The following is an 11,147-nucleotide window of genomic DNA, read 5'->3' as shown; positions in this document are numbered from 1 at the left end:
GATCAGCTAACATTGAATCTGCCCAAAGGAAACTAAAGCAAGGTTTGGTGGCTGAATATGATCTACTTGATATCCTTTCTGAAACTCAAATTTTATCTCCACCTTCCAAAAAAAAAGGATGAAATGTATTTCTGATGAATTGACTAAAATTTGGGGTAATGAGGAGATAAAAGCTAGACAGAGAGCTAGAGAAAGATATATATTAGAAGGTGATCGTAATATTGCTTATTTCCATGTTGTAGCAAATCAGAGGAGGAGGAAGAAGCAGATCTGTCAGTTAATAGGGGAGGCAGGAATGGTTGAAGACAACAAAGGTATGTTAGATATTGTTTTTGACTATTATAAAAACTTGTTCTGTAAGGAACCTTGCCTTGATATTGACTTGATGGATGATTTTTGGGACCCTGAGGATTTGGTGTCTCAAGAACATAATAATATGCTTAGTGCTGACTTTTCTGAGAAAGAGGTTAAGTATGCCATCTTTGGCTCTTATGCTGAAGGTGCTCCTGGCCCTGATGGTTTTTCTTTTCTGTTTTATCAACATTTCTGGGATCTCATTAGAACTGATTTCATGGCCATGGTTAAGGATTGGAATGAAGGGAAACTTGATCTTTATAGATTAATTTTTTCTCTCTTGACTCTGATTCCAAAGGAAACTGATGTTGGAACTATACAGAAGTTCAGGCCTATAGCCTTAACCAGTTGCAGTTTTAAAATCTTTTCTAAGTGTGCCACTAACAGGATGGGTGTGGTTAGTGAGGAACTTATTTCTCCTAACCAAACGGCTTTTATTAAAGGAAGGTACATTCTTGAGAGTGTTGTATCTGCTCATGAAGTCATTCATGATGCAGTTCATAAGGGGCACTCTCGCTTTATTTTCAAACTTGATTACGAAAAGGCATATGTTAGGGTTGACATAAATTTTCTGTTGAGAGTTATGAGGATGAGGGGTTTTAGCCCTAGATGGATGTCCATTATTAAGGGTCTCTTACACAAGGGCTCTGTTGGTGTCAGAATTAATGACTTCAATAGTCAAATTTTCCTCACTAGCAGAGGTGTGAGGCAGGGGGATCCCATCTCACCAATCCCCTTTAATTTTATGGCTGATGTCTTCACCAAGGTGCTATACAAAGTTGCTGGTGATAGGCAAATTGCTGGGCTTATGCAAAATCTAGGAGGGGAGGGGTCATTAGTATGCAATATGCTGATGATACCCTTCTCTTTCTAGAAAATAAATTACAAACTGCCATAAATTTGAAGTGGATCCTAGCTTGGTTTGAACACATGTCTAGGATGAGAATAAATTTCCATAAATGTGATCTTGTTCCTATTAATGTGGGTGAGGAGGATGCTCATCTTAGTGCCCAATCTTTGAGTTGTAAGTTGGGATTTTCCCTATGAATTATCTAGGGGTTCCTCTTCATCACAACAAACTTAGGAAGGAGGATATACAACCTGTTGTGGACAAAATCCTCAACAGAGCTGGTGGTTGGAGAGGAAAGCTTCTTAACCATGCTGCAAAATTAGAACTGGTGAGGAGTGTTTTGGCTAGTATCCCTCTTTATCTCCTTAGTGTGATTAAGTTCCCAAAATGGGCCAGCCCTTATTAATTCCCAAATGGCTCACTTCTTATGGAACAATTATGAGGGTCACCATAAATATCATCTAGCCAACTAGGGCTTGGTTACTAGGAAGAAAGAGTGTGGAGGCTTGGGAATTCCTGATTTAGCAGAGATGAACATGTGCCTGTTAGCCTCTTGGATTAAGAGATATCATTTAAATGAGGATAAGTTGTGTAAACAAATTGTGGATACCAAATATAATTTGGATAACCCCAACATTTTCTCTTGCTCTTTAAATGGTGCATCTCCTTTTTGGAAAGGGGTTATGTGGGCTGCCAAAACTGCTAAGATGGGTTATCAATGGAAAATTGGGGATGGTAGGAATATTTTGTTCTAGGAGGATCACTGGTTTGGTTCCTGTTCTCTGGCCATTCAATACTGGGAGATTTACTTCCTAGTGAATGAACAGAATAAATCCATTGCTGATCTTTGGGATGGGTCTTCCTTGAAAGTGACTTTTAGGAGATGCTTTGACCATAGATTGATGTTGCAATGGCTTGAAATTCAACAAATTGCTCAAACTATTTTCTTTAATGGTACAAAAGATAGTTTGATTTGGATGTGGGAAGCTAGTGGTTCCTACAGTGTGAAATCTATGTATGCTGTTATTATTTTTGGTGGGATTACACCTGTTAGTATTCACTGTGTTTGGAAACTCAAAGTGCCCCGAAAAGTTCATTTCTTTCTTTGGTTACTTTTTCATAACAAGTTGCTCACTAGAGATAATTTGGTTAAAAGACAGAATGTTGATGACTTAACTTGTGTGTTTTGTCATGAAGTGGAGTCCTCTCAACATCTCTTTTTTGATTGTGTGGTGGCATCAAAACTCTGGAGAGATATTTTTATTGCTTTGGATCTTAATCTTAGAATTTAAGTATTTTTTTCGAAATAGGGAAACTCCCCTGCCTCTGCATCAATTGATGCATGCGGCGTTTTATTGCGAACGTCTCAAACGAGTAGCATTATTACAACCTTATTACAACTCAAGGATCACTCAAGGTCTCCACGTGGATAAGCCACCTAAAAACACTCAGAAAACTACTGGAGAACATATCTATGTGAGACGCCGCTCAGAACGCCAACCTCACCGGCTGTAAAAATCCCGTGCTACCGTCGCCAAACAAGCCAGAATTCTTAATCCATGTCCGGGCGGTCCATGGAAGGCTGGAGAAAGGACCACATATGGATCCAATGCGCAACCAGAGGGATAACCTGCAAAAATGATGGAAAACTCTTTTGATTAAAGATAAAATCATTGCGAACATTCCATATCGCCCAAAGCAAAGCGCACACACCAACTCTAATGAGACCTTTATCCTTTTTAGCAACACCATTTAACCAATTCCCAAATAAGTTTGTAATATTAGCCGGAGGATAAATATTAAAAGTTATACGAATAATTCTCCAAAGGATTCTTGCAAAAGGACATGAAATGAAAAGGTGTTGTATTGTCTCCTCTTGATCACAAAAACAACATTTGGTACACCCATGCCAATTACGTTTTATAAGATTATCTTTAGTTAGAATCACCCCTTTATGGAGGAACCACATAAAAATTCTGATTTTAAGTGGAACCTTAATCTTCCAAATATACTTCTTTAAGTACATTGTATGGTCATTAAGTAGATCCAGATACATAGATTTAACAGTAAACGACCCGGAGTTTGTGAGTTTCCATCTAAAAGTATCCTCACTATCGGTACGCTGGACCGACATAACTCTTGTAACCAAATCAACCCATCTATCCCATTTGTAAGGCGTTAGCACTCTTCTAAAACCTATATTTAGAGCATTAGAGGCTAAAGCTTGAGCAACTGTCACATTTGTATGATTCAAAATATTGTAAAGCATCGGATATTGATCTTTTAGCGGTGTATCTCCCAACCAAATATCTTCCCAGAACCTAGTTTTTTGTCCATTACCTATGACCATAGTGCCTCGGCTAAAAAACTCCTCTTTAACATTCATTAAGCCTTTCCAAAACGGGGAGTCTGTTGGTTTGGCTGAAACTTGTGACAGGGTTTTAGTTTTCAAGTATTTGTTTTGTAAAATCTCTTGCCAAACCCCTTCCTCATTCATGATCTTATATAGCCATTTGCTAAGTAAACTTTTATTCTTTAATTCTAGAACTTCCACTCCCAGACCCCCTTGTTCTTTTGGTCTACAAATTACATTCCATTTTGTTAGCCTATACTTCTTCTTGTGTCCATCACTTTGCCAAAAAAAATCGGGATCGGAAAAAATCTAGCCTTTTTCTCACGCCCACCGGAATCTCTAAAAACGACAACATAAACATCGGAAGGCTCGCAAGAACAGAATTAATTAGTATAAGTCGGTCCCCATAAGATAGTAACTTACCTATCCAACTACTAAGTTTCTTTTCGAATCTATCCTCCACTGGTTTCCACTCACCATTTTTAAGTTTGCGAAAATGAATTGGAATCCCTAAGTATCTGAAAGGTAGGGATCCAATATCGCACCCAAAAAGAATCTTGTATTCATTCTCTACCTCTTTGGCTTTCCCAAAACAAAAGATTTCACTCTTATGAAAATTTATTTTGAGGCCTGATAATTGTTCAAAGATGCATAAGATCAACTTCATATTAAGAGCCTTTTCCAAATTGTGTTCCATAAATAGGATAGTATCATCCGCATATTGCAAAATAGAAATCCCCCCTTCCACTAGATGAGGAATCAAACCGCTAACTTGGTCATCTTGTTTGGCCCTTTCAATGATAATTGCTAACATATCAGCAACAATGTTGAATAAAATTGGAGAGAGAGGATCTCCCTGACGCAAACCTTTTTTTGTCTGAAAATAATGACCTATGTCATCATTTACTCTAATTCCCACACTCCCTTTCTCAATATAACGTTGGATCCATGCGCACCATTTCGGATCAAAACCTTTCATCTGCAATGCTTGTTGTAGGAAAGACCAATTTACCTTATCATAAGCCTTCTCAAAATCTATTTTGAGAAGAACTCCATCTAACTTTTTCCTATGAAGCTCATGAATGGACTCATGGAGAATAACAACCCCCTCTAATATATGTCTCCCCGGCATGAAGGCGGTTTGGGTTGGCTGAACCACACTCTCGGCAATGTCTGTCACTATATTTGTCCCTACTTTGGTAAAAATCTTAAAACTAACATTTAGGAGACAAATAGGGCGATATTGTTGAATTTGAATCGCGTTTTCTTTCTTAGGTAACAAAATAATCGTCCCAAAATTCAAATGAAATAGAGGTAAATCCCCATTTTGAAAGCTAACAAACATAGACAATATATCCTGCTTGATAACCTCCCAGAAAGTTTGGTAAAATTCCGCGGGGAACCCATCTGGCCCCGGAGCTTTATTTCTTTCCATTTGAGATAGAGCCTGAAAGATTTCTTCTTCAGTAAAATTTGCAGTTAAAATGTTATTTTCTTCTGCTGAAATTTGTTTAATATCATGTGTTATTGTCTCATCCATAGTACAAGAAGTAGGATCAGAGGGGCCAAACAGAGATTTATAGTAATTTGAAATGTAAGTTTTTAGGTTCTCTTGACCTAATATTGTCCCTTCATCTTGCTCTAACTGAAAAATACGTTTTCTGCGATGTTTCCCATTTGCAATAAGATGAAAGTATTTAGTATTGTCACCCCCTTCCTGAATATGCCTCACTTTCGCTCTTTGGGCCCATTTCGCCTCCTCATCACGGCGTAATTTTTCAATCTTAAGTTTGGCCTCCCGCAAGCTATTTCTCTCCGTCTCATCTAAAGGAATTGTTTCTGCTTTACAATCAAGCAAATCAATAATGTTTAGCCACTTTTCCTTTTCAATCTTTTTTATATTACTCAAATTTTTTGCCCATCCTCTAAGATACTGTCTAATATGTCGTATTTTATTTTGCCAACGTTCTAACGCATTTGATCCAGAATTAACCGAAGCCCACTCTTTTGCCACCATATCGAAGAACCCATCTTCCTTCAACCAGGCAAGCTCAAAAGAGAAATGGAACTTATTTCCTTTAAACAATTGAGCTCCCGAATCCAAGAGAAGAGGTGTATGATCAGATCTCGATCGAGTTAACGCTCTCACTGAAACGAGCGGATACTTTTGTTCCCATTCAACACTAGCCAAAATACGATCCAATTTCTCATATGTCGGATTCTCCCTTCTATTAGCCCATGTATATTGTCTGCCTGAGAGAGCTATTTCTCTCAGATCAAGACTATCAATGATAGCATTGAAAATAAAAGGCCAACGAGTATTAAAATTTTCATTATTTTTTTCCTCTTTTCGCCTCATAATATTAAAGTCTCCTCCCACAAGCAGAGGAAGAGGTTCATCCTCACAAATCCTAACTAGCTCGGACAGAAACTCATGCTTTTGATCATCTTGAGCCGCCCCATAAACTGCAACTAAAACCCACCGAAAGTTATCCACTTTGGAGGTCACATAAAACTTAACGCATCTATCCCCTGTGACCACCTGTTGAACAAATAAAGAATTTGCATTTATGCCGACTAAAATCCCCCCCCCACCCCCCCCCCCCCCCCCCCCCCCCCCCCCCCGATCTTCCTATCGGTGGTACACAGTACCATTGAAAATCTTGCCCATTAGAAATATTGTTTAAAAAAGGTGTTGAAAAATTTCCTCTGCCAGTCTCTAGGATGGCAAAAAAATCAAGCTTAAAATCTCTGATAGTTTCTCTAACGAAATTATGCTTTGCAGTATCCTTAAATCCGTCAGCGTTCCAAAAACTTCCCTTCATTATTAACAAATAAATTTAACCTACAACCTTTTTACTTAACCGGACACTTCTACGCACTACTCTGGGTGCCAATTTATCTTTTTTTCCCTTCTCTTATAAACTTTCACAATTTTCTTTTCACGCACAGGAACTAACTCCTCTGCGGAAAGATTATCTTCACATTGTAAATCTGAAGTTAAATCCTGAGCAAGTTGCAATGTACCAATTTGTATATCACTGTCCACTTTTTCCTTTTCTTCTAAATTTTTAGACAACATGATCAAAGTTCTTTTATTATCAACCTGTTTAATATTGGCTATTGTGTTGGTAACCTGAGAGGACGTACCCCCTAGAGACACTCCTAACTTTTGCGCCCTCTGAAAAATAGTGTCGTCCGAAATAGCACAAAGGGAAAACTTTGAAACAGTAGGTGTACCTGAGAAATGGGCAACGTTCTTGGCCTGTGCCAACTGCTGCGCTCGAGCTATTTGAGAATCATCCGCATTATGTTGCCTCTAATACGTTCACTGGAACGTAAATATTTGGATGGAGGGGAAATGCCCCCGAACTTTACCACATCCTCCATAGAAAAACGGCCACCAAGAAAAACTCCTGTGCCCACCTTGCCGTGGAGCCCTTGAGATAAATTGGGAAGAACACTAGAAGAGCTTACTGTATGAATATAAGGAAAATTTTATGAGAATGATCTTTATACTCATGTGAAGGAGAATAACATTTTATGTTAGGGACTTCATTCCCATGAGCACGTGCATGTATCATACCTTTATTTTTACTAGTGGACTTGCACACATTAGGTGAGCAGTTCTTAGGTGCAACATCGCCAGCCGTTGACACAGCAGAAAGACCTGCCTCGGCAGAGAAAACCACTGAGTCTTCTACCGCGACACAGTTTTGCACAGCCTCGCTCATTCCTACCACGGCAAAGGGATTTGCTAGATTATCTGCAGCGACACCGTACTGGAAGGCAGCTTCGCCTTTTTCCTGGCACTACAGAGAATGAGGCCAAATTGTCGGGCGAAACCTCCTTCAACGGTAGAGACCCAACCTGATCAGCCACCAAAGCGACGTCCTCATCATTCATCAAACGAGGGAGTGGCGATGGGAGGCTCTCCTCCTCATCATCATCGCTACCGCCCCACAGCTTGCGAGGAACTAAAGTGTTTGTTTTATTTTGAGACTAGAATCGAACTTCAATCTTAGGGGATAACTGGCAATCAATCTGGCCTACCTTCATGCTTGGAAGGGAAAGAACTTGCGTCTGATTAGACATACCAGTCGACTGCTTTGTCGGCATAACAGCAGCACTAGATGATAAAGTAGCAGGCCCCTCCTTAGGAGGTGGATCATCTTTTTTTGGCGCCTCCTTATTCTTTCCATCCTCCTCTTTTGAACCGTCATCTGGGTCAACATCATGCATCTCCGCGTCCTCTTTCTTCCCCTTTCCTTTCACTTCTTCAAGCCTAAAAATCAGACCATACCCCTGCCCATCATATGTGTGATCAACCGTTGTTTTAGGGATGTGCTCAGCCCTGGTGACTTCAACCGTTGTTTTAGAATTTTAAGTATGCATGACATTTCTTCTCTCTGGGTTGATAAAACAAAGAATAGCAACATTAATATGATCTTTGCTGCTGTGTTGAGAGCTATCTGGATTACCAAAAATGACTTTGTCTTCAACCATTCTCAATGTCTTGGCATGCAGGGTTTGTGGAAACACTTGGTTTGCAGCTGTGCTCAGTGGAAAATCCAGTTGAAGGAGGAAGGAAGAGGAGAGCTGACGATGTTGTTGAACAAGGTGGAGGTTTCAGCTCGGAGGCCACCGCTGCTGTTGTGGCCGGAGCCTGGTTAACTCCTCAGAAGAAAGCCAGGTCAACTTTGGAGGTCTGTGATATGAACAACACAAGAGGATTTGGGCCGGGCACTGCCGAGGATTTGAGGAGGACGCTGGAGGCGAATGATCTAATCCTGGTGGGTGATGGCGCTGGTTTTCAGGTCCTAAACTGCCCTTGAGCTTGGAGGGGGTGTTGTTTAGTTTGGTGGTTCAGTGTGGTTTGTATAAGAGTGCCTCAAAAAAAAGTGCGGAAGGCGCACCTGCTCTGAAAATCCAGTCTCTGGCGAGGAATCCTCCACAGTCCCACTCCGGCGGTCTTCCAGCATTTAACGACTACGCGAGGCTCCTCGTTCATACATCAATCTGGTGTTCTCGCTGCTGCACATCACGCCATCTACATCGAGCTAACAGCCTGGTATTCTCGCCATTGTCTATATACATCGACCTGGCTTCTGGCCGCCTGCGCCGCCCTATAGAGTTTGTCTCCGGCGTCGCGGAGGGTGCATTCAAGACCGGCTCCAGCCAGCCGCGCGTCGAGCCGAGTGGCGGCGAGAGGAGTTACCTGAACGGATGAGACCGGAGCTGAGCGAGAAGAGGAAGTGAGAGGCATAGTGCATGGTGAAAGTCATCCTTGCTTGCTTCCAATATGATGATGCAGAGACAAGATATTCAGAAGTTATGTCTTCAAAACGAGAACACCGGAACAAGATTGATGTTGTTTGTTGTAAATTTTATATACAACATCTTTTGTTTTGGTGGAATCAAGTCATTTTTGCACCACTGGCTCATGTGTGAATAGCTCTGTTGCTAATTCTTATTATGACTTGAAAAATGACAAGTGAATGTGTGATTTTTCTTGCGGATCTATCAAGAGCGTATACATGGGTTTCATGCACTACCCAAATATAGCTGCTTTCATCTTTGTAGTTTCTGTTATATTGTGATCTAAATTCCAATAAGAGGCTAACTTCAGACTCGCTTCGCTCGGCCAGGTTGTATCGATTATAACAGTTTCTATTCTCATTATGGATTTTTTTTCGTATGGTTGTATCGTAAACTGATTTGTCTTTCTGCAGATTGTATTATATTCATATGAGCGTATACATGGCCCATCGGTATGTTGCTGCTTTGTGCGAGCTGTCCGGAGTGGCATAATGATCGCTAGAAGTGCGGCTCACCGTATTCATCTAGCTCACAGTCTGAATCTTTAATGTATTTTGATTTGGATGATGAGATTAAGAAATATATTATTATACATGCCTTATTTGGAAGGATGCTTCGCCTTGAAACAGAGATATTTACAGCCATGGGCATGTCGGCCACGCACGGCAACGGTGGCAGCAACAACGCACTAGCTGCCTGGCCCTTCATCCAGCTGCGACACCACGGGTATCGCGTCTCTCAACTAACCTCAGCGCGGACGTCGCAGTGCAGCCAGGCATGCTCGATCGATCTAATCTACGTAATAGGGAAAATCAACACGAGAAGCAGAGGACAGGCGGAGAGGTATCAATCGGGGACTACTGCTGTCGACCGGAGACTGGACGAGATCCCGACGAAAATCTGCGCCGCCGCCTTCCACGTTTATCACTTGCGCTTCCCGTAGTCGCTGCAACGCCGGAGAAGCCTTTACCTCCATCCGTTCCTCTGCCGACTGGACAACGCCACCACAAGCTCTGCAGGTCCAGCACTGCTCATATACAGCTCCGCGCCGCGAGCACTATCCGCGAGGCAGACCATTGCCATGGACATCATTGCAGCACCGCCGAGCCAACGCATCTGGCAGCTCAACGGCCAGCACGAGCCCAACGACGGCCGCTTGCGACCCTGGCGCCGACACATGCGGTCACCGCTGGTGACCTGAAGTAGCAAATGAATTTGGAATTTGGAAGATTCGTGTTGCGGTACAGGCTGCTGCATTTGCCGCTTCACTGAGCGGGTCAATGATCTTCGCGTATATGTCGGCGACGGTGAGCGAAGAGGTGTAGTAGGGGCTTTCGACTCAGCGCGCACGCACCGGGCAGAGACGACCGATTCTAACAGCAACGAAGAGGTAGAGGTACACCGCATCTTCCTAGATATGGAGAAGATGGTACAACAAAGCAAAACATGTACACATCAAAGTTTTTGATGCGTGGGGAGTGCCGGCAATGTGTCAGTCAAGGTGGAAAGATGAAGTCAAGCAGTATGGAAAACGTGGACTTTCGTGGTGCAGCAGTTGGACACATCATGGTGGTGTTGGATGAGATGAACATTAGTGCGAAATTAAAGTGGTTGCAGCTGGACAAGCGACGACAAATGAAAATTCAGGGCCAAATATTGTAGAGGTTGTCAAAAAATAGTTGCTAAGCCTAAGCATGCCAAGTGCCGTTGAAGTGCAGGATTGGTATTGACTGCTCGCATGCATTAATAATTGGTGGAAGATAATTTTATGGATTCGGGACCATGGAAATACAGCAGGAGATTAATTAGCCGGAGATTGGTATGATAGAATTTTCTTTGCTTCCTTGATATTCTAACAATCAATTTACTTAAATATTGCAATATTTCAGATTTAAAATCTTACATCACGTATACATATACAATGGTTGCTTGGAATTTTGTTCCGTTGATAATGGGAGATGGATATATAAGAGAAGATCATGTGGAGACTGCAGTATTGCACTGATTCTGCACTTACTTGCTGCATGGATGCAACCTAGCTAGGTGAGCTTATTATCTGGAGAGTGATGTTTTGGAACATGGGAGCATATGCTCCCACTATTTTGAAATTCATATTATACATATTTTGAATTTCAAAAAAATTGAAACGAAAAATTCGCACGTACATCTTCACGTGCTGCACGCTCACAAAGTTGTTTCATAAAAAAAGGACTTGTCATGTGACGTCTGTAAAAAAGACAAAACTAAGTGCTAAAAAATAATGCTTTTACA

At 41.5% G+C, this 11,147-nt stretch overlaps 1 long non-coding RNA gene across 1 annotated transcript; it reads right to left on the bottom strand.

Annotated features, from left to right (window-relative positions):
• Window positions 1-2,758: 2,758 nt before the first annotated feature.
• Window positions 2,759-11,045, bottom strand: LOC127306977 (uncharacterized). Its single transcript, XR_007855009.2, has 3 exons — window positions 7,144-11,045; window positions 6,798-7,033; window positions 2,759-2,834 (listed from the first exon to the last, which is right to left on the bottom strand). It is a non-coding gene; the product is annotated as an uncharacterized lncRNA (long non-coding RNA).
• Window positions 11,046-11,147: the final 102 nt, after the last annotated feature.

Source organism: Lolium perenne, chromosome 6 (assembly GCF_019359855.2).
Source record: "Lolium perenne isolate Kyuss_39 chromosome 6, Kyuss_2.0, whole genome shotgun sequence".
Classification (NCBI taxonomy): Eukaryota; Viridiplantae; Streptophyta; class Magnoliopsida; order Poales; family Poaceae; genus Lolium; species Lolium perenne.
The sequence above is the reverse complement of the archived record's forward strand: the minus strand, read 5'-3'. Positions and strand labels throughout refer to the sequence as shown.